Below are 24255 nucleotides of genomic sequence, written 5' to 3' on the forward strand. Positions count from 1 at the left end.
ATTCCATCACACTCCTGGCTGGGAGGGAGGCTTTTGTGGTTTCAAGAGGTGAATCAATTACCACAGGGTGCCCAGCTCTGCCTTGGTCTTGCAGCCATGTTCATATGGCTGGTTCAGTTTGTATCTGGCCAATAGTGAGTCCCCCAGCTTGTTTAAGTTGGGGAACTTGGTGATAGAGGGTGGTACGGTTAGTGTAGCAGTTAGGGCAACTCTGTCAGCAACTGGGATTCAAATCCCGCACTGTCTGTAAGGAGTTTGTACACTCTCCCCTTGTGTGTGTGGGTTTCCTCCGGGTGCTCCAGATTCCACCCACACTACAAAACGTACTGAAGGTTCAGGATCAGAATTTATTGTCATGAACAAGTCATGAAATTTAGTGTTTTTGGCAGTATCACAGGGCAAACATTCATATTATCTCCTTCTCCTTCTTCTTCTGGCCATCCATCCCCTAGGATGATGATGGCTCCTTTCAGTCAGTTTGTGCGGTTTGATATGAGGATACCCCACTCCTCAGAAAGGAGCAGTGTGTGCGTGAATGGATTTAGGTGAGGAGGGGGTTGCACAGGTCTGGACCCACCCTCTCGACATCCCCTCCCAGATCCAGTGGCATGGTGAGGTCTAAGACGGCCGGGGAGAAGTTCTGTTGCAGAAGCTTCGATGCAAGGGATGCCCTTTCAACACTTCACGGCACGTGTTTGCCAGATGGTCGTTGACCCGACAAGAGGGTTCATTCGCCCTTTGACAGGTCTTGTCTTTCACCCTACAGGATGTCTAGCTACCCTTGGGATGAAAAATCCTTCCTATTATAACCATCTTACAACATTAATGTAAAAAATAAAAATAATAGTGTACGAAAAGTACGGCCGTGTCTGTGGTTCATTCATTATTCAGGAATTTGATGGCAGTGGGGAAGAAGCTGCCCTTGTGCTGTTGAGTGCCGTGGCAGGTCAATTGGGTGTAATTGACAGCACGAGCTCGTGGGCCGAGAGCCTATTACCATGCTGTATGTCTAAATTTAAGTTTAAAAAATAATCCCATTGAATGCGAAGGGGAGGTGGTTAGACTCTCTTGCTTGAGATGTCCACTATGTGGCACTTCTGGGGCACACATGTTACTGCTTTTGTGACCAGGCCTGACCATTGGCCAGGTCTTGACATTTGCAATTGTGGAGTGCTTTATCTTCTGGGGAGTTGGGCATAGAATTGAATAGAATTGATGGAAGAAAAATAGAGGGTTACGGGGTAGGGAGGGTTTCGTACTTTTTGTTTAAGGAATATATAGGTTGGCACAACATCGAGGGTCAAAGGGCCTGTACTGTGCTGGAGTGTTCTATGTTCTCTAAACTAGCTCTTGACAATATGCCATCACACTTTAATCCTTGCCATGCTGTAAGCAAACAGCGTGACATTGATCCCATCCACTGTGCTTTGACCTCCCTCAGGAAGGTTGGTAGGAGTAAAACATGAAAGTCTGCAGACACGGTGATTGAAGTAAAAACATGACGCTGGAGAAACTCAGCAGGTCAAACCGTGTCCCCTTTACGTAACAAAGGTAACGATGTAGAACCGATGTTTTGGGCTTGACCCTTCATCGAGGTGTGGGGAACATGTGGGCAGGCACCCAAGCAAAATGGTGGGGGGGAGGGGCGGGGGGAGGAGCACGGTCCCACAGAGCAGGAAGTAATAGGAGAAAAGGGCACAGCAGCAAACAGGGGGAGAGGGGATGGCTCTGTGAATGGAGAGAGAGCTGGAGGAAAGGAGAGAGAGGGATGAGGAAGGGAGGGAGAACGGGGAGTGGGCTAGCAGAAACCAGGGAAGTCGATATTAATGCCGTCCGGTTGGAGAGGGCTCAGATAGAAAATCAAACACTGCTCCTCCAATTTATGGGTAGTCTTGGTGGGATAGTGCATGAGGCCATGAACAGACATGCAAGCATGGGAGTGGAATGCAGAATAGAAATGGTTGGCCACTGGGATATTCCCTGTCATTGATGCGGACAGAGCGAAGGTGCTCAGCGAAGTGATCTCTGGGGTGTGGTGAGTCCTTTTAATTTGACTATTGGTTCTGGGTCCACTGTTGTTTGTCATCAATATGAATGATCTGGATGAAAATGCAGACGATGCCAAGATTGGAGGCATTGTGGACAGTGAGGAAGGTTTTCTAAGTTTGCAGAGGGATCTGGCCCAGCTGGAAAAATTGGCTGAAAAATGGCAGATGCAATGCAGACAAGTGTGAGGTGTTGTATTTTGGAAGGGCAAACCAAGAAAGGGCATACACATGGTAAATGGTCGGGCACTGAGGAGTGCGGTAGAACAGAGGGATCTAGAAATACAGATATATAATTCCCTGAAAGTGGCGTCATAGGTGGATAGGGTTGTAAAGAGAGTTTTTTGGCACATTGGCCTTCATAAATCAATGTATTGAATACAGGAGCTGGGATGCTATGCTGAAGTTGTACAAGACAGGTGAGGCTAAATTTGGAGTATTGTGTGCAGATTGATCACCTCATTCATCATTCAGGTGCCTTGCCGTTCGGCGTGGGTGATCATGTCTCTCCATCCGCCATGATCTCTGACCCTCCGAATTGTAGTTGTTTCCTCCCCTGTTCTCCTTCGGTGAAGGCTCTGTCTTGGAGGTGAGACTGTAGTCGATGTCGAGTTCATGATTATACAAGGGGAAAAATACTGAAGTGGTTTCCCATTGCCTTCTCCAGTTGCATTGTCTGTACTAGACAGGTAACCCTGGCCATTGATCAGCAGATTCATCTGCCCAGTGATTTTAGTTTTACAAACATCAATTCCAATTTGTTGAATCTGCTTGTGAAAACCATCTGCAATCCGCGGCTTCACGTGACCCTGACTGGGAGGCTAAACAGGTCCTGCACCTTGCCCAAGGGGGACCTGTAGGCTATCGGACGGAAGGAGCACCTTACACCTCCTTTTGCTGAGCAATTGCCCAGGACTGACATCACAATGGTCACCTAACTACAGGAAAGGTATCAATTAGATGGAAAGAGTGCAGAGAAGATTTACTGTGATGTTGCCAGGACTTCAGGGACTGAGTTACAGGGAAAGGTTAAACAGGTTAAGACTTTATTCTCTGGAGCGCAGAAGAATGAGGGGAGATTTGATAGAGTTATTTAAAATTATGAAGGGGATAGAGGGGGATAAATGCAGGTCAGCTTTTTCCACTGAGTGGAGGTGAGATACAAACTAGAGGACATGGGTTAAGAGTGAAAGGGGTAAGGTTTAGGAGGAACATGAGGGGGAACTTCTTCACACAGAGTGGTGGGAGTGCAGAACAAGCTGCCAGCTGAACTGTCAAATGTGGGGTCAATTTTGACATTTAAGGAAAATTTGGACAGGTACATATAGATGGGGGAGGCATGGCCCAGATGCAGGTCAGTGGGACTAAGCAGAATAATAGGTTGGCACAGACTAGAAGGGCCTAAGGGCCTGTTTCTGTGCTGTAGTGTTCTATGGTATGATACTCCCGTTCTTGCAGTTCCCTCCAACTTTTCCCCCACTCCTGCCAGTGGTCTCCTGCTGCACCTCTCTCTCCATCTCTCCCACCTTTTGTCCTATCCCCTATGTTCTCTTAGCTCCATCCCAGTTTCTTCCCACACCCACTCCTTTTCCTTCCCCCCACCCAGCTCCCTTGACATAACCCTTCCAACTTTAATCTCACTCAAAGGTCCCGTCCCGCAACTTTGACAGACCGATTCCACCCACGGATGCTGCCCGACCCGTCGAGTCCCTCCAGCGTCTCGTCGTTTCCAATGGCCAGCTGTCTGCTCGTTCTGGTCGTCGTGCTGACGGGCTGTGTATGGCCTGGATACCAGCTTGTAATCTGTCCAGCTGGCTGCGCAAACCACTCTTCCCCTGTACTGTTCTGAAAAGGGCAGCTTGGGAGTGATGAGTCGGAATGAATTGGCAAAATTACCTTTGATGATGTAGTGGAGTGAGAGAGGCTCTGAGGAAATCACCCATCCGTGGCTTCAGCCACTGCAACATTGACATTCTCCGTGGATTTTATTGCAGCTGTAAATAAAAGTTCACACATCATATGTTGTTCCAGATAGTTAAAAAGTCATTTCATCGACATCTACACAATAGTGTAATGATACCCTTAAAGGAGTTAATTTAAAAATTGTAGGGCACTGAGCTTTAATCTGCCTTGAGATCTGGCTGTCTGCACTTTGTTCATTTACCTCAGTTTCTCTGTTTACCGCTAATTTAATGGCTGCCTCCTTTGACATGCATTACCCAGCCAACGAGCTTGAGATTATATTCGGTTTCTCTCTCCAAAGAAGGTTTCACTTGCACTTAACATTTCAATTCAGTGCCGCATGAAGAAATTTCCGTTCCGTTGCGGTGAGGAGTGTTTCAAGAGAACTGGTGTTCAAATTATGTTTCTTGCACCCAGTTTCTACAGGCTTCGACTTTTGACCACGTGTCAATTTGATACCAAAGAAATTGCCTCACAAATACTCCTTATGGACCCCAACAGTCATATAAACCAAACCCAACAGAATAGGTCAGTTTGGATTTTCCCTCCCTAACCCCACCCCCCACCCCCCATCGTCATGATCTACTGGGATCGTTGTCTGAACAGGGCATTCAAAATCATTGAGCTCCCCTTCCACCCTGTGCACAGCATCTTTCAGCTGCTTTCATTGGGGAAGAGATCCAGGAGGATCAGAGCCAGCACCACCAGGCTGAGGAACAGTTTCTTCCCATGGGCAGTGAGAATGTGAATGACCAAAGGAACTGCTCACACTGACCACCTGAGACTCTCATATTCATGAAGCAAAGTCTATTGATTTATTTGTTTGTATAGATGAAATACTTGTCCGGCATATGTATTGTTTGTCTCTATGTGTGTTATGCCTGGTTGTGTGTCTGCGTGATTTGAACCGAGGACCAGAGAATGCTGTTTCGTCAGGTTGTTCTTGTACAATCAGATGACTTGCCTTGAACATTCTGGTGCCTGGGTAAGGTTTGTGCCTCCTCAGTTAAAGAAGCAGAGTCTACGTCCACCGTGCAGACCTGGGCAATGTTAAGGCTTTGGAAGTGGCAACACGTTGGCATCAACGGGGACCTAACCACGTTACCATGACTGAGCCATCATTGCTGGGATATCCTAGACAAAATGTACGTCCAATTTTGTTTAATCCTCTCGATCTGTTCCATCACAAGGTTACTCACAGAAAAAAAGCAATAGGGAAATAGCGACTTGCTGTGCTCCGCAAGAGAGTTCGGCGCAAGGTTAACGCCAGTTCTCCAGGAAATCCTTTGAAATTGAAAAGTAAATGAGCACCAATTTCAGTGAAGTAGGTTTCATTTTAATTTAATTTAATTTTATATTTCATTTATTGTTTTCTTTAATTATATTTACAGCATGGTAGAAGCTGATTCCGGCCATTTAAACCCGTGCCGTCCAATTGCACCAAAATTAACCTACACCCCGGTACGTTTTTAAGGGTGGGAGGAAACCGGAGCCCCCGGGGAAAAACCACGCAGACACGGGGAGAATGTTCAAACTCTCTGCAGACAGCACGGGATTCGAACCAAGATCACTGGTGCTGTGACAGTGTTGGGATAACTGCTTCATCAACTGTGCTAATGCCCAGTCAGGCCCTGAGGGAGTATCTGAGTTTGAGAGAGGTGCTGTAGAGTCATGGAGTTTTACAGCACAGATACAGGCAATTAACCTACTAACTCCATAGGTTTTTGAAGGGTGTGAGGAAACTGGAGCCCCCCCCGGGGAAAACCCGCGCTGACACAGGGAGAAACGTACAAACTCCTTACAGACAGCGTAGGATTTGAACCCCAGTTGCCAGCGCTGTAATAGCTATGCTAGCCATCCATGGGATTGCCCATCAAGGTGGAACAGATACCACCTTGCCTCATTTTCACTGGGCGCACTTAACCCGTCAGGATAGAGAAATAATTTCCTCCACCCCTCCAAAGACAGTGTTGGATTCAAACCCAGGTTGCTGGAGCTGTAACAGTGTGCTGAAGCTTCGGACTAACAGAGACTTACAAGAGAAATGTGCAACCAAGCACAAGGGCCCCGACCCCTTTGATCTCGAGGCCTCTAGAGATCAATTTGAGCACATGTAGACAGTGAAAGGTGGCACGCAGAGTGGGCTGCATGTCTTTTTGGCAGATCCATAGAATGTTGGGAGTCACAAAGAAAGTTACAGTTCCTGACCAGGGCTAGTCCCAGAGTGGAGTAGTGGGCGGGGTTGGGGGGGAGGAGTCTGGATGTGATCATAGAACTCTGCAACACAGTACAGGCCCTTCGGCCTTCAATGTTGTGCTGACCCATATATTCCTTTAAAAAAGTACGAAACCCTCCCTACCCCGTAACACTCTATTTTTCTTCCATCCATGCGTCTGTCTAAGGGTCTCTTAAATGCCCCTAATGTTTCAGCCTCCACCCCTGGCAAGGCATTCCAAGCACCCACTATGTGTAAAAAACTTACCCTTGATGTTTCCCCTAAACCTCCCTCTCTTCACTTTGTACAGATGTCCTCTGGTGTTTGCTGATCCTGCCATGGGAAACAGGTGCTGGCTGTCCACCTTATCTATACCTCTCAGACTAAGACTTATTTCCCAATCCAGGCAACATCCTACTAAATCTTCTCTACACCCTCTCCATAGCTTCCACATCCTTCCTATAACGAGGTGACCAGAACTGCGCACAATACCCCAAGTGTGGTCTCACCAGAGATTTGTAGAGTTGCAACATGACTTCTCGGCTCCTGAACTCAATCCCCCAACTAATGAAATCCAGCCTCCCATAGGCCTTCTTAACTATCTTATCCAGTGTAATGCTGGGACTTACTTTCCTGTTCGTGACCCTCCACTCTTCTCCCAGTGTAATGTCGCAGTTCAAGCATGCATTGCATGAGGATTAACATTAAAATTTTACGCCTGGTATCCTTCATGTTCAAGCGTGTAGCACTGCTTAGGTGTTTGATCCGACGCTGCTTTGTGTCCTGGGAAGCTTGCTTTACACTACACACAACTTTTAAAAAACAGATTTAGATATGCAGTGAGGCTCCAGTCTACAACCTCCAGTCTACAACCTCTGGTCTGTGCTTTGATCCCTGCACGCATTTGAGATTCATCTGAGCACACAAATCAGCGACCCCCCCCCCCCCCCCAACCCTGCTTTTCAACAAAAAGAAGCATGCGTGGCTTTTGGAATAGTTACTGGGAGACTCCACAGGAATCTGGCAGCCTGCCCAGAAAGAGAGAGGAGTTAATTATCACTTCTGTCTGGTCTCAAGCGAAATGGTTTAATTGCTGGTTTAAATAGAGACTGAGGTTTGCTCTTTCTTATGCTCAAATGTGCGGTATCCACCTTTTTCCCGCAACAAAGCATTTTCTCCCAAAATCGTACTTCTTTTACCCGATAGCTCCCAGAGACATGTAAGCAGTAATGTAAGAAATCTATATTGTGATGTGGGTTGACTTAAGCTCGAGGACCCTGTGGTTTTCTTTGGAGGGGTGAAGTGCATCCAGTGAAACTGGGGCAAGATGGTGCCTTTTTTCCATCTTGACAGATAATCCTGTGGACGGTTAGTGCAATGCTGTCACAGTGTCAGTGACCGGGGTTCGAATCCGGTGCTGTCTGGAAGGAGTTTGTATGTTCTCCCTGTGTCTGCATTGGCTTTCAGCTGGCAGCCCATTCCGCACTCCCACCGCTCTCTGTGAAGAAGTTCCTCCTAATGTTTCCTTTTACCCTTAACCCATGTCCTCTGGTTTGTATTTCATCTAACCTCAGTGGAAAAAGTCTATCTGCATTTACTCATAATTAACCCCCTCATAATTTTAAATACCTCTATCAAATCTCCCCACATTCTTCTACACTCCTGTAGTGGCCTATCTGATTACACTACCTTAAGCAAGTGTCAATAAATGACACTGGAGACAGTAGAGTCAGGAATCAGTCCCTTTATTGTGCTTAACTACAGCTTTTATAGTTCCCACTGCACGTTTCATGCTAAGCCTTCTGGGATGTGGTATTGACTTTCCAGCCTGGGGTGTCGGGTGCCATAAAAAGCATGGGCTCTTATTCGCGCACTTTTCCTAATTGCTGGTGCCTGACCTGCAGCCAGAAGACTGGGACATCGTTGGAGGCTATGCGCTCTGGCAATGCACTTGTTTAACTGTTGTGGCTGTGCGCGATTCTGCTGTACGCGTGGGGCTCCTGCTACACTCCAGGGAATAAAGTTCTTCCTGTTTATGCCTTTCCCTATAACTCAGTTCCTCAAGTCCAGGCAACATCCTTGTAAATCTTCTCTGCACTCTTTCTGCCTTGTTGAGATCTTTTCTGTAGTTCGGTGATCAAAACTGCACACAATACTCCAACTTTGGCCTCACCAATGATACACTTCACCATAACATCCCAACTCCTGTATTTTGATTCATGAAGGCCAAGATGCCAAAAACTCTCTTTACAACCCTATCCACCTGTGATGCCACTTTCAGGGAATTATGTGTCTGTATTCCCAGATCCCTCTGTTCTACTGCACTTTTCAGTGCCCGACCATTCACTGTGTATGTTCTTTCTTGGATTGTCCTTCCAAAATGCAACACCTCCCACTTGTCTGGATTAAATTCCATCTGCCAATGTTCAGCCCATTTTTTCAGCTGGTCCAGATCCCTCTGCAAGCTTTGAAAACCTCCCTCGCTGCCCACGACACCTCTAGCCTTAGTGTCATCCATATGGGAGTTGGAAGCTAATGGGGTGTAATTTGGGCAACACAGGCTTGTGGGCCGGAAGGGCCTGTTACCATGCTGTATGTCTAAACAAAAACTTTTTAAGAAAGCTTTTTATCAGACTGAAGTAATAAAATAGTCAAGTGTTTTCCCTTTTGATTCAGTTCCTATCTCAGCAAATCCCTCACTGGCCCCTACTGCCTCCCACCATGGGTTCAATCCTCAAGTCTGAAAACTCAAAGTCTGCAACTTCTCCCTGTGACCAGGTGGGTCTCCACCAGGATCTTCGGTTTCCTCCCACGTCCCGAAGGAATGCAGGGTGGTTGGTTAATTGACTCAGCGAGTGGTAGTGGGGGAGATGCGGGGAATGTGGGGAGTTCAGAAATGGGATTAATGAGGGATCAGTGTAAATGGGTGTTGGAAGATCAGAATGGCCTTGGTGGGCCAAAGAACCTGCTTCTGTGACTACTTTGTGATCCTTTCTGGAGACTCTCTCCCTAGGCCACGCCCATGACCATGAGCCAGGTTCATCCAATTTTATCTGCAGAGGGTGACTGAGTTCCATGCAACACCACCAAGCCCCATTCTCATCACCAAAGTTCAAAATTCGGATTTATTGCCATGACATCTTATACAGCTCTGAGATTCTTTTTCCTGCAGGCGTGGCAGAATGACCACTTATTGGTTGTGTAAAAAAAAAACTGTGGAGAACATACACATGTAAACAAATAAAGAAATGTAAACAAATTGACTGTGTAATCAGAGAGGAAAAAAATCAATAAAGTGCATGAGTCCCTGATTGAGTTTGTGGTTGAGGAGTCTGATGGTGGAGGGGGAGCAGCTGTTCCTGAATCTGGTGGGTGCGAGTCTCGTGGCCCCTACACCTCTTTCCTGATGGCAGCGGTGAGAACAGAGTGCGTGTTGGGTGGTGTGCACCAGACAACACAGGCAGCAGAGGCCCGCACCTTTTACTGCCCCTGGATGCTACGCGCCCCGCTGCATTTCCCCACCATTTTTATGTACTGCACCAGCCCCCAGCATCTGCAGATTTTATTGTTCACCTTCATAATCGAGGGTTTGTGAGAAGCTCCCACAAAAGGCTCTCCACCTTTGGCCTGTCATATTTCTAAGATGGAGCCAATATGATCACTTGGCAGGAACCAGGAAGCGCCAGAAGCAACAGTCTACTGGCTAGCATCCATTCCTCATTTCTGGCTAACATGTATTCCTCATTCAATATCCCCTGTAATTAACCGGTTATTAGATTTCAGCTTTATTGTCACATGACATCACATACAACCCTGAGGTTTTTGTGGGCAAGGATCCTTGATGCCACTGAGGAAATGCAGAACAGGCACAAATATTTTATCATCCTGCTCGCAGCCATTTGTCGTTATCACATGGCTAGCATAGTCTAAGATCAGCCAGTTTACAACAGACTCGGAGTACGGACCGTCACGGTGCACATTAAATGGAGGAAGCCAGGAAACAGGAAGTTTGCAGATGCAGAGGTCCAGGGCTGCCCACAAAAGTGCTGGAGTAACTCAGATCATGTAACCTCCGTGGAAAGCAGCAGGCAGTGAAAGTAAAAACACAACGCTGGAGAAACTCAGCAAGTCTAACAGTGTACTTTATATGGCAAAGATAAAGATACAGAACCAACATTTTAGGCTTGAGCCCTTCGTCAAGGTATGAGCAAAATGTAGGCAGGTGCCCGAACAAAATAGCAGCAGGGGGAAGGGGCAGGGGAGGAGCACGGTCCCACAGGGCAGGAGGTAATGGGTGGATAAAGGAGGGAGGGCTCAGCAGCAAGTGGGGGGAGGGGTGAACAGCTCTGGGAATGGAGAGGGAAGGGGGTGGAGGGCTGGAGGAAAGAAGACAGAGGGAAAGGGGAGGGAGGGAGAATGGGAAGTGGACTAGCAGTATGTACTTTCAATACCAGAAAAGGGGTATATATCTGATTTGTATTGTATTTTACAAGAAAATGAAAGTAAGAAAGATTAGGATAAAGATAAGTTGAAATGGGAAAAAGATTTAGGTTTTACAATAGCTGAAGAAGCTTGGATGGAAATTTGTCAAAACGGTATTCGGAAATTGATTAATACTAGATTAGCGATGATTAATTATAATTTTATACATCAATTATATTTAACACCAGAAAAATTAAAAAAAATTGGTCTTAGTAAGTCAGACAGTTGTTTTTGTTGTGACCAGACAGCTAATACCTTTTTACATACTGTCTGGTCCTGTGACCGATTGCAACAGTTTTAGAAAGGTATTCAATCTATATTTAATAGATTATATAATATTTGTGTTGTATTGGATCCTGATATATTTTAATTAGGGAATATGCAATCATTAATTGATTTAGGATTAAATGATTATCAGATTTCTTTTATCTATTTAGCTTTAGCAGTGGCCAAGAAATGTATAGCGTCTACTTGGAAAGATAGAAATATACTAACTTTGGATAGGTGGTATTTAGAGATGAAGTCTTGTTTAATTATGGAAAGGATATCTTTTTCAATTCAAGATAAGATGTCTTTTTATAAGTTGAAGTGGAATCCATTTGCTAAGTATATGCAATTAAGTTTGATTTAAGTATGTTCTTAGATGTGATATTTTAGATCTGATAAATCTTTTTTTTAATTATTTTTATTTGTCATATTTTTCTTTTTCTTTGTGTGTGTTTTTTTCAATACATAATATTATTAATTTTACTAATTCTTCACTCTTTATTTTGGGGGAGGGGAAGGGTGGGTTTTTTTATATATAGATTTTTTAGTTCTTGTTTTTAGATCATGTAGGGGGGGTTAGGTTGAATTAAGTTAGGTTATTAATGTTGTATTGTAATTATATTATTTTATTTTATATCTTTTCTTTAAATGTAATTTTTCTTTTTATTCCTTTGATAAAACCTTTAAATAAAGTTTTTTAAAAAAAAGGAAGTGGACTAGCAGAAATTGGGGAAGTTGACGTTGTTGCCATCCAGGTTGGAGATGGAAAATGAAGTGTTGCTCCTCCAATTTATGGGCAGTCGGTGTTTTTTGTGGCTGAGCCCTTGGTCAGGTGTGCTGCAAATCAAGCAGATGCCTGAACAGGAAGGTGAGAGGAGTGGAGCACAGGCTAGCAGGTGATAGGTGTAAACAGGTGGGAGAGAGAAGAGGAGAAAGGAGGGAGGGGCAGAAGGCTGGGAAAGATACTTTCGGGCAGGAGAAGGAAGGGAAGGGGCTGGAGAACTGGAGGAATAAAGCCAGGAGCATGGGCACAATCGAGAGAACGGGGAAAGGGGGTTACCGGAAAATGGAGAAATTGCTATCAATATTGTCCAGTTTCAGACTGTCGAGACGCAATATGAGGTATTATTCCTCCGATTTATGTGGCATTACAAGGCCATAGACAGTTATGGCAGTGTGGCAGTGGGGTGTGGGATTGAAGTGTCTGGCCACTGGGTGGTCCTTACTGTTGCAGTGGAGGGTGCGAAGGAGCTTAAAATGAAGCAATTTCCCCCAATCTGTGTCCAGACTCTCCAAGAGAGGAGTGGGCCAATCAGCATCTGTGACGGGTTCCTTGTGCTCACAAGAGGTTGGCATGCTGAGGTCCTTCTTAACTCTGCCACAACTTGTACTTTTACACAGTCCTCCCAGATGTTTGGTCTCCTTAGTTCACTGTGCCCTGGGCCAGAGAGCCGATGAGACTGGGACCTTTTCACGTTTTGGGTGAATGGGAGACAAGCCTTTTTGTAAAAGTGTTGGAAGTGCGGCTATAATGAACAAGTCGGACTTTTGGTTGCTGTCTGGCAACGAGTTTGCCCAGTCATAAAGAGCCAAAAGGTATTCTCTAATGCAAAACTTGGGGTCGTTATGGGGCAGGAATCCATCCAAGTCAAGTTTATCGTCATCTGCACAAGTATAACCCGATGAAACAGCATTCTCTGGTCCTTGGTGCAAAACATGCAGACACACAACCAGACACAGCACACATACAGACAAACAATACACATGCAGGACAAGTATTTCATCTGTAGAAATAAATAAATCAATATTGTTTCATTAATTTGAGAATCTCGGAGGGTCAGTGTGAGCATTTCCTTTGGTTGTTCAGCATTCTCACTTCCCGTGGAAAGAAGCTGTTCCTCAGCTGGCTCTGATACTCCTGTATCTTGTCCCTGACCAGAGCAGCTGAAAGATGTTGTGTGTCGGGTGGAAGGGGTCCTCAATGATTTTGTGCGCCCTCTTCAGGCAACGATCCTGATGGATCAAGTTAATGGGCGGGTGGGTGTGATAGTACAGATCTATCACCAATGTACATAGTGTATATAGTTACTGTATCTAGACTGTGCTTACAGCGATTGGCTGAGAGCTAAGCCACACCTATTGTTTGGGCCTTAAAGGGTTGTGTCCCTAGCCAGGTCGGATCATTCCGGACTGGTCGGCCACCTGTGAAGAGCTCCGGTCTTTTGCTAATAAAAGCCTTGGTTTGGATCAACAAGTCTTTGGTTCTTTCGACGAGCTCTACAATTTTATTAGCAAAAAGAATTTTTTTTGAAAGGGATGGAGCGTTTAACTCGGCCAGAAAAACTTGATATCGACCCACAGTCAGCTACAGCCTTCAAAGCCTTTAAGTTCTGGCTGCTGAACTTTGAAAACTTCCTGAGATTCATTCAGGTAGAGGAGGATAACCTGCGTCTAACAGCATTGCTGTCTATGGTGTCCTTGAGAGTCTACGAGAACATCCAGGATGAGACCACTTACACCGCAGCCATAAAGGTACTGAAGGAACTGTATGATCAACCGGTGAACAGAGTTCATGCCCGGCTCATGCTTGCGTCGAGGAAGCAACAGCCCGGTGAGTCCAGCAGGGCATATTTACAAGTATTAAAGGCATTGGGCAAGGACTGTAACTGTGTGGACAAAACTGCTGCCGAGATCACTAGCGACCTCGTCCGGGATGCCTATGTGGCCGGGCTCCGATCGAACGAAGTGAGGCTGCGTTTGCTCGAACAAGGGGTAGAAAAACTAGAGGACGTGGCCCGGATTGCAATCACAATGGAGGATGCAGCCTTAAAGTCCACCGAGCTCTCTAGGGACTGGACCCCACATTCTGATGTGAGTAGAGTGCCCTTCTACCCTACCCCTGACGGCCTGTCGGCTGCTGCTACCCTGCCCCGTGCGAACCCGAAATGTTATTTCTGCGGGAGGGACAAGCACAGCAGGTCCCAGTGCCCAGCAAGAAAAGCCAGGTGCCAGAAGTGCCTTAAAAACGGCCACTTTGCTGCAGTCTGTAGGTCTAAAATGGCCGCCAGCAAACACAGTGCCTCGTGTGAAGCTCAACCGCCACTATCCCATTCAAACTCTTCTTCCCCAGAGCTCTCGTCCAATGAGAGCGAGGGCTCCCCAGCACGGCAACGCCTGACGTCACGGAGACGCCGAACCCGGAAGGGGCAACCCACCGTCGCAACCATGGTGATGGCCTGCCTCTCGCCCCCGTGCGGAACACTTGACACTACCGCCGCTGCTGCCGCCGCCACAGCCACCCCCGGGGCCGACGCTACCGCCGCTGCTGCCGCCGCCACGGACACCCCCGGGGCCGACGCTACCGCCGCTGCTGCCGCCGCCACAGCCACCCCCGGGGCCGACGCTACCGCCGCTGCTGCCGCCGCCGCCACGGACACCCCCGGGGCCGACGCTACCGCCGCTGCTGCCGCCGCCACGGACACCTCCGGGGCCGACGCTACAGCCGCTGCTGCCGCCGCCACGGACACCCCCGGGGCCGACGCTACCGCCGCTGCTGCCGCCGCCACAGACACCCCCGGGGCCGACGCTACCGCCGCCGCAGCCACCCCCGCGGCCAACCAGGCGCTCACCCTGGCGTCCATCGCTGACGACCGCCAGGGCCCGACCGCCGATCGCGAGCAACTACAAACCCCACTACTTACCATTCACCCGCCACAACAGCACTTCCGGGAGGTTCTCCAACCTGCTTCTCGAGCGTTGACTACGTCATCCCGTTGCGTGACGTCATCCCGTTGCGTGACGTCATCGCGCAAAACTCGCCTGTCAACTGCTTCAATAACATTAAACCAGCAATGCTCTCATCCCCTCACCAGAGCAATGGAACTGATTAAAGTGCATGGACACTACACCAATTGCTTATTTGACTCTGGGTCAACTGACAGTTTTATCCAGCCAGATCTGGCCCTCCGTTGGGGACTTGACATTATCCCCACTACCCAGAGGATCTCATTAGCAACGAGGTCGCACTCGACTGGGATAAAGGGGTATTGCATCGCCACGCTGGAAGTACAGGGCGTGACGGTCACCCACTTTAAATTATTCGTCCTTCCCCAATTGTGCGCCCCAGTGTTGCTGGGATTAGACTTCCAGTGTCAGTTCCAAACGGTGTCCCTACACTTTGGGGGACCCCACGCCCCCCTCTCGGTCTGCCATCGCCCCACTCCCGAAGCACCCGAGCAACCCGCCCCCGTGCCCCGGGGCCAATCCTGCGGCCTTTCCACACTCCGGATTGCCCCGCCAGCACTCTTCGCAAACCTCACCCCTGGCTGGAAGCCTGTGGCCACCAAAAGTCGGCAATATAGTTACGAAAACAGGCAATTCATTAGGAGTGAGGTGCGTAGATTGCTGGATGAGGGCATCATCGAACCCAGTTCAAGCCCCTGGAGAGCCCAGGTGGTGGTTGTCAAGAATGGGGAAAAACTACGGATGGTGGTCGACTATAGCCAGACCATTAACCGCTTCACACTCCTGGATGCGTACCCCCTGCCACGCATCACGGATGTGGTGAACCAGATCGCCCAGTACCGCATTTTCTCCACTATTGACCTACGTTCGGCCTACCACCAGCTCCCGATCCGCTGCGAGGACCGACCATTCACGGCCTTTGAAGCGAATGGGCGGCTATATCAATTTCTCAGGGTACCATTCGGGGTCACAAATGGTGTCGCGGTCTTCCAGCGGGAAATGGACAGGATGGTGGACCAGAACGGGCTAACCGCTACCTTCCCGTATCTGGACAATATCACCATCTGCGGCCACGACATGCAGGACCATGACGCCAACCTAGACAAATTTCTTCAAACTGCCCGTCAGCTAAACCTGACTTACAATTTGGACAAGTGTGTTTTCCGGACCACACGACTCGCTATTCTAGGTTGTGTGGTGGAAAACGGGATAGTCATGCCAGATCCTGACCGCATGCGTCCCTTAATGGACTTACCCCCCCCACATACCCAGAAAGCTCTCAAACGCTGCCTGGGCCTTTTCTCGTATTATGCCCAATGGGTTCCAAACTACGCCGACAAGGCACGTCCTCTTATCAAGACCACCTCTTTTCCCCTCTCGACCGAAGCCACAGCGGCTTTCGATCGAATCAAATCTGACATCGCTGCTGCGACGCTGCACGCGATCGATGAGTCTGTCCCGTTTCAAGTCGAGAGCGATGCATCCGACTTCGCCCTGGCAGCCACCTTGAACCAGGCCGGTCGGCCTGTAGCCTTCTTCTCCAGAACCCTCCAGGGTCCGGAGAGTAGACACTCCTCGATCGAGAAGGAGGCCCAGGCCATAGTTGAAGCGGTACGTCGTTGGAGACATTACCTCGCTGGGAGGCGCTTTACACTGTTGACTGATCAACGCGCGGTCTCCTTCATGTTCAGCAACACCCAGCGTGGTAAGATAAAAAACGACAAAATCGCCAGATGGAGAATCGAACTCTCCACCTTTAACTATGACATCCTGTACCGGCCTGGTAAGCTCAACGACCCGCCTGACGCGCTCTCCAGGGGGACGTGCGCCAGCATACAGATGGACAGACTACGGAAACTCCATGAGGCGCTCTGTCATCCAGGGGTCACTAGGTTTGCTCACTTTGTCAAGGCGCGCAACTTACCCTACACAGTTGAGGAGATCCGCTCCATGACCCGAGCCTGTTCGGTGTGCGCCGAATGCAAGCCCCACTTCTTCCGTCCGGATAACTCCCACGTCATCAAAGCCACCCGCCCCTTCGAGCGTCTTAGCGTAGACTTTAAGGGACCCCTACCGTCGACCAACCGTAATACCTACATCCTTACGGCCATCGACGAATATTCCCGCTTCCCATTCGCTGTGGCCTGCCCAGACACCACTGCCACCTCAGTGATACAGGCCCTTCACAGTATTTTCACCATCTTCGGGTACCCCAATTCCATCCACAGTGATAGGGGGTCCTCATTCATGAGTGCAGAGCTGCAACAGTACCTTCTGGAGTGTGGTATTGCTTCAAGCAGGACCACGAGCTATAACCCACGCGGTAATGGCCAGGTCGAGAGGGAGAATGCCACCATATGGAGAGCGGTTACACTGGCTCTCCGGTCTAAAGGTCTCCCCACCTCTCACTGGCAGGAGGTTCTCACTAGTGCCTTACACTCCATCCGCTCCCTCCTATGTACTGCAACAAATGCCACCCCCCACGAAAGGATGTTCCTTTTCCCGAGGAAATCCGAATCGGGAACCACTGTACCGGCATGGCTCACCGTCCCTGGCCCCGTCCTTTTGCGACGCCACGTCCGGCACTCAAAGAACGACCCCTTGGTCGACCGAGTGACTCTACTCCACGCGAACCCACATTACGCATACGTGGAGTTCCCAGACGGGCGGGAGGACACTGTTTCGGTGCGGGACCTAGCTCAGGACGCGGTAGACCCAGCAAACCCCCCAACTCCTTATGCTCCAGGCCCCGTGCCGCAACAGAAGGACCAACAGCACCCCAATGACTCGGGTCACCCTGCCGACAAAACGACTGGGGAATTGAGCGACGGAGCAGTCGCACCCGATGAGCCCGCTGGCGACACCACTCCAGCGACCCCAATCCCGGCACCACGGCGGTCACGCCGGATGGTCAGACCCCCTGACCGCTACAGTCCTTGACCTACCCCTTCCTTTTCATTCTCTCCCTCGTTTTTTTTTTTCCCAGGGTCAATTCTCCAAGAAGGGGTGAATGTGATAGTACAGATCTATCACCAATGTACATAGTGTATATAGTTACTGTATCTAGACTGTGCTTACAGCGATTGGCTGAGAGCTAAGCCACACCTATTGTTTGGGCCTTAAAGGGTTGTGTCCCTAGCCAGGTCGGATCATTCCGGACTGGTCGGCCACCTGTGAAGAGCTCCGGTCTTTTGCTAATAAAAGCCTTGGTTTGGATCAACAAGTCTTTGGTTCTTTCGACGAGTACAGTGGGAGACTCCAGTGATCCTCTCTGCCACCCTTATGTTCCTGTGGATTGACCTCCGATCCATTTCTCTGCAACAACCATACCTTATTGTGATACTGCCAGCCAGGACGCTCTCGATAGTGCTCCTGTAGAAGGTTGACATGATGGTGGCCAGTAGCCTTGCCCTGTTGCGCCTTCCTGACAAGTGAGGAGATGTTGAATGTCCACGATAGATCACTCTATCGAACTCCAGGAAACTTGGTGCTCTCCACTACAGACTTGTTGACATGTAGTGGAGGGTGGTCGTTCCTGGTCCTCCTGAAGTCAGTGATCATCTCCTTCGTCTTGTCCACGTTGAGACTCAGGTTGTTACTCATGCACCATTTCACAAAATTTTCCACCTGTTCTCTGTAATTGAATATCCTGATGAATATTCCAAGGGTCTGTTGAATTGTACCCTGAGAACTGGTGGCAATCTCACCAAATCCAGGAAACAACTAAGTGTGTAGGTCCTCTGCAAGTCTCTCTCCCTTTCCCTCTCCGTCTCCGCATGTTATTCCCCCTCGTCTCTCTCACGCTCATTCTCTGCCCTGTTCCCCTACAATTCCCCTCCTGGTCCCATTCTTCGACACCCCCCCCCCCCCACCTCCGATCCCAGTCGGCAGTCCTATTGTTCCACCTCCCTGTCGCTCTCAATTGACTGCCGTCAATTCCCTTTGTGTCAGTGCAGCTCTTCCCAACGCTATTTCAGACTGAACTCTTTTGCAAAAAGAGAGCCTTTGTTTATCCTTTATTTTTCCCATTGCATGGAAGACAAACTGATTATGGTGGAGATGATGTGACATGTGGAAGAGGGAAAAAGATGAGGGCACTGGAATGGACTTAAGTACATTATAAATTGCTTTGTAATCTGAGTCTTTCTGGCAGTGGATTGGTAAGGCATGATTAAATATGTATTAAAATGAACAAAATGTCACCATGTGCTTATCCCCTGTCATTTTATTTTTTTTTAACTTAGACATACAGCACAGTAACAGGCCCTTTCGGCCCATGAGCCCGTGCCGCCCAATTACACCCAATGACTGGTAATGTACAAACCCCGTATACTTTGGAGGATGAGAGGAAACTGGAGGAGCCAGAGGAAACCCAGGCAGACACGGGAAGAATGTACAGACTTCTTACAGACAGCGTTAGATTCGAACCCCAGTCGCTGGCGCTGTAACAATGTTGTGTTCAGATGTGAAGGGGAGGCAGGAAGGGATTGTTCTGCCTGCAAATGGCTGAAAAGATGGGCGTTTGGACATTGAAGTTGGCTGCTGTGCACTCAGCCTTTTCTCTTCGGCCCCAAACCAAGGGTCCTGCTTCTGCCAGAGCCATCAATCCTTCAGCATTCAACAGTGGGGGAAGGGCCGATTCCCTCCATGCCCTGCTACATCCGCAGCATGGTTGTATCTCTTCGCTGGTGAATGGAAGCCCCCCACCCCCCCCCCCCACCTATCTTACTCCCTGAGCTCTCTGATGGACAAAGAGTCCCCCTTTTCCTCCTCAATTCAAAGTCACATTCCCATCCAAAGCCTTTGAACCTTGAACATAGCCACCCATCTCTAGGACCACTGACTTTTCCCTCTTGGTCCTGGTTTTCTCCACTGGCCACTAGCATTTTGCTGTGCCACTGGATGTTCCTTCTGAGTCACTGGCCCTTCTCTCCATGCCTTCACCCTCTGTGTTACTGGTGCTTCACCTGGGCAACTGACATTTCACTGTGCCGTTGGAGTTACCTTCTGAGCTACTAGCCCTTGGATCTGGTCATATTCTTTTTAAAATATAGACCTACAGCATGGTAACAGGCCATTTCGGCCCATAAGTCTGTGCCGCCCAATTTACACCCCATTGACTTACAACCCCCGGTACGTTTTCAAACGGTGGGAGGAAACCAGAGCCTCTGTGGAAAACCAATGCAGACACGGGGAGAACGTGCAAACTCCTTGCAGACAGTGCGGAATTCGAACCCTGGCCCCGATCACTGCCGCTGTAACACCGTTGCGCTAACAGTGGTGCCTCATTGGTTATTCTGGGTTTTCGTTCTGGGCCACTGTCTTTTGCAGCTGGGTCACTGTCACACTTCCACTCATGGGCGGGATTCTTGGCACGAGGTCCGATTGACCCCAATAACAAAAAAAATCAAAAGAAGGTGTGAGGCAGGGTGAGATGGGAAGCGGGGGGGAGAATAAAGTAGGGCCAGCCCACCTCATCATAGAAAATTACAGCACAGTACAGGCCCTTTGGCCCTCAATGTTATGCCGACCTATATATTCCTACAAAAAAAACCTAAACCTTTCCTCCCACGTAATCCTCCGTTTTTCTTTCTAAATGTCCCTAATGTTCCAGTCTCCACCACCACCACCCTGGCAAGGCATTCCAAGTACCCACAACTCTCTCTGTAAAAAAAAACTGATGTCTCCTAGTAAACTTCCCTCCCTTCACTATGTGAACATATCCCCTAGTGTTTGTATCTTCTGCCCTGAGTTAAAGGTGGTGGCTGTCACCCAATCTACGCCTCTCGTAATTTTGTAGACCTTCTGAAAAGCTATCAATAACTCAAAAGACTAGAGTTACGGAACAGTTGGCTTTTATTTACAATAAACCTGACGGTCATCCTGTGCTGTGACCCAGACTTTCTGGGGAGGGGTTGTGGTGTTGGAGCCTTTATTACAAGGTCAAGAGGGAGGAGCCACAGGGACAGTCACAGAATGGGGTGGAGCCAGATTACAGAGATCACCACACCCTTGTGGAAATTTGCAAGACTTTGGAGACATACCTGCAGTGCTCATACTTTGAAAACCATTTTCACTGGGCCATCATGCAAGGGACACAGGAAGGCACTTTCGCAACTTTTTTTGGTGTTACCGATCTGCGGTTTGTTGGTGAGAAGAAAAGATTAATTTAAATTGCACCACACCTTTGATATTTGTGCAGAGACATGGCCTTCCTCTCAGTACTGATAACATTAATGAAAGGGTTAACATATGAGGAATGATTGTGGGCTCTTGGACTGGACTCGTTGGGAGTATAGAAGGATGACAGGGAAACCTCATAGAAACAGTTCGAACGCTGAAAGGCCTGGACAGAGTAGATGTGGCAAGGTTGTTTCCCACGGTTGGGGAGTCGAGGACAAGATGGGACAACTTCAGGATAAAAGGACATCAATTTAAAACAGAGATGAGGAGACATTTCTTTTGTCAGAGGGTCGTGAGTCTGTGGAACTTGTTGCCGCAGGCGGCTGTGGAAGTGAGGTTGTTGGGAGTATTTAAGGCAGGGATTGACAGGTATTTGATTAGTCAGGACATCAAGGGTTACGGGGAGAAGGCCGGGGAGAGGGGCTGAGTGATAAGGATTAGCTTATGGTTAAATGGAAGAGCGGACTTGACGGGCCGGTTGGCCTACTTCTGCACCCACATCTTGTGGTCTTGTGAAAATGTCAACTTTTGAAATCTCAATGAGATATCAAAGAGGACCATCGGAGGGCTGTTTGGCATTTTAAATAAAAGTTGCGCTAAAACCTAAACCTCCCCTTTAAAGACTCAGCAGACAAGACAAAAAGAGGTTGTTACAGCCAACTGTGCAACTTAGCAATTTAAAATTGCATTACATGGATGGGCAAGACAGATCCACATATGTACAATGATAAGACAACTATATCATAATTTCCTGAAACGCTCGGTCAAGTAACTTGTTCTTTATTGAAAAGCATAAATATTCTATCTGTGACAGTAAATCCACCAGCGACTCCAGTTGGAAAGTCATCTGGTATTTTTTCTGCTGACATATTAGTTTGAAGTTGAGGTTTGTATCTCTGTTCAATCGATTACGGGAATTACAGGTTGCAAAAGCTAATTAAAGTGCACAGGCTTTGGGCAATGTGCAGGAATGGCTTGGCTGACAGGCAGGTTTAGCCCAAGGCTTGAACAGATAAAAGTGGAGAGGAGAATTTCAGCATATCTCAGGGATTTTTGAGGTATATATCAGGAGGTAGGCTCTTGGTGTCAGTTATGAGCCTTTTTGCACAGCCAAAAGCAGTTCAACTCACGATTAAAGCCATTCATCCTAAAATCGTTTTTATTTCCCTTGATACCACCATGTAAATTTGTCAGTCTGCTTACAACACCAGAAAGAGATCCCATTATGTGATAAATTTGTATCTTGCTCTCCATTCATTTCGGTGTAAAGAGGTTTTCGTGCAATGCTTTGATATTTTGATGAAGCTGTAATTTCATTGCTTCATTTAGAGAGCCTTAATCAAGCAGCACTGAATCAGTCCACTGAGTTCACTGAACCAATGGCGCTAATCCTACATTTATCCAATTTATTTCTACTCTCCCCACACTCTGCTTAACTCTCATTCCCGTGCAACCCCCACCCCACCCCAGATTCCACCACTCACCACTTAGGGCTTAGGGCAATTACAGGAGACAGTTAACTGATCAACCCCCCCACCCCACTCCGCCACGCCTTTCAGGTATGGGAGGAATCCACAGTAAGCCGACACAGTCACAGGGAGAAGTGCAAATTTTCCCCACACCCCACCTCCTCAACAGCACCGGAGCTTGGGATTGAACCCGAGTCACTAGAGCTCTGAGCCCAGCCGTGCCACAGTGCTGCTCATCTACCTTCAGAGTTCCAGCTCAAAATTAATTACACTGGACAGCGAAGAATTTGGCTTCCTGAACACTTTTGGGTGTATTTCGGCACATACTAGATGGGCCAAATGGCCTGTTTCTGTGCTGCTGTGGTTCTGTGGATCGAATTGAACATCAGCCTGAGAGGTTTTGCTCAAGAAGAATTGAAATGTAGGCAGGTTGCCAATAGACTGGACTTTGCGTGGCTGGGTGGGGGTGGGGGGGGGGTGCTGGAGGCGAATCCACGGACACTCGGTGACTCTGGAAGGGACTCTCTTTTGCTTCTCTTTCGCTGATTGTAAGAGGTGCCTCAGGCAATTTCTGCTTTATGACAGACAAAAACAAATTCCGTGCAACATTGAACTGTCTATCAGGTTGACTGCTGTCCCACAAGGCGTCATCTATTAGTTAGAACATAGAACATAGAACAGTACCGGACCTTCAGCCCACAATGTTGTGCTGACCTTTAGACCACATAACTCTCCACTTTAAATGGTTGTCTTGTAGTCTTTTGAATTTCACCAACATCCCTGCCTCCACCACTGACCCAGATGGTGCATTCCACGCACCAAGCACTCTTTGGGTAAAATATCTTCCTCTAATATCTCCCTTGAACTTCCCACCCATGACCTTAAAGCCTGGCCCTCTTGTACTGAGCGGTGGGGCCCTGGAAAGGAGGCGCCGGCTGTCCACTCTGTCTATTCTCTTAATATCTTGTACACCTCTATCATGTCTCCTCTAATCCTCCTCCTCTCCAAAGAGTAAAGTCCTGGCTCCCTTCATCTCTGCTCATAATGCACAATCTCTCAACCAGGTAGCATCCTGGTAAATCTTCCCTGCACCCTTTCTGACGATTCCACGTCTTTCCTATTATGAGGTGACCAGAATTGGACACATTACTCCATGTGCAGTCTAACCAGCGTTTTGTAGAGCTGCACCATTACCTCGCGGCTCTTAAACTCAATCCCTCGACTTAGGAAAGCGAACACCCCATAAGCTTTCTTAACTACCATGTCAACCTGTGAGGGAAATTTCAGGGATCTGTGGACATGGGCCCTCAGATCCCTCTGCTCCTCTACATGACCAAGAATCCTGCCATCAACTTTGTTCTCTGCCTTGGAGTTTGTCCTTTCAAAGTGACCACCTCCCAATTCTCTGGAGTGAACTCCACCTGCCACTTCTCAGTCCAGCTCTGCATCCTATCAATGTCCCTCTGCAATCTTCTACAACCCTCTACACTATCCACAACACCACCAACCTTTGTGTCATCTGCAAACTTGCCAACCCACCCTTCTCCCCCCACCCCACCCAATCCAAGTCGTTAATAAAAATCACGAAAAGTAGAGGTCCCAGAACTGATCCTTGAGGGACTCCACTAGTCACAACCCTCCAATCTAAATGTACTCTCTTCACCACAACCCTCTGCTTTCTACAGGCAAATCAATTCTGAATCCACATAGCCAAGCTTCCCTGGATCCGCTGCCTTCTGACTTTGTGAATAATCCCATCATGTGGAACCATGTCAAATACCTCAGAAATGGTGTTCCCACTGGACAAAATTCCCATTTTTCCCCTTCCTTCAGGCATTGACCAAGCTAGCTTCAGTTGATAGGTGGAATATCCTTTGTGACGTAAACC

At 48.2% G+C, this 24255-nt stretch overlaps 1 protein-coding gene and 1 long non-coding RNA gene across 2 annotated transcripts in view; both read left to right on the forward strand.

Annotated features, from left to right (window-relative positions):
• The window catches only part of LOC138746980 (acid-sensing ion channel 1-like), a 656759-nt gene that overhangs the window by 166159 nt on the left and 466345 nt on the right, over positions 1–24255 (forward strand). The window lies entirely within an intron of this gene.
• On the forward strand, positions 3020–4063 carry LOC138746979 (uncharacterized). The gene is made up of 2 exons (XR_011347219.1): positions 3020–3082; positions 3693–4063. It is a non-coding gene; the product is annotated as an uncharacterized lncRNA (long non-coding RNA).

This window comes from Narcine bancroftii, chromosome 12 (genome assembly GCF_036971445.1).
Source record: "Narcine bancroftii isolate sNarBan1 chromosome 12, sNarBan1.hap1, whole genome shotgun sequence".
Lineage (NCBI taxonomy): Eukaryota > Metazoa > Chordata > Chondrichthyes > Torpediniformes > Narcinidae > Narcine > Narcine bancroftii.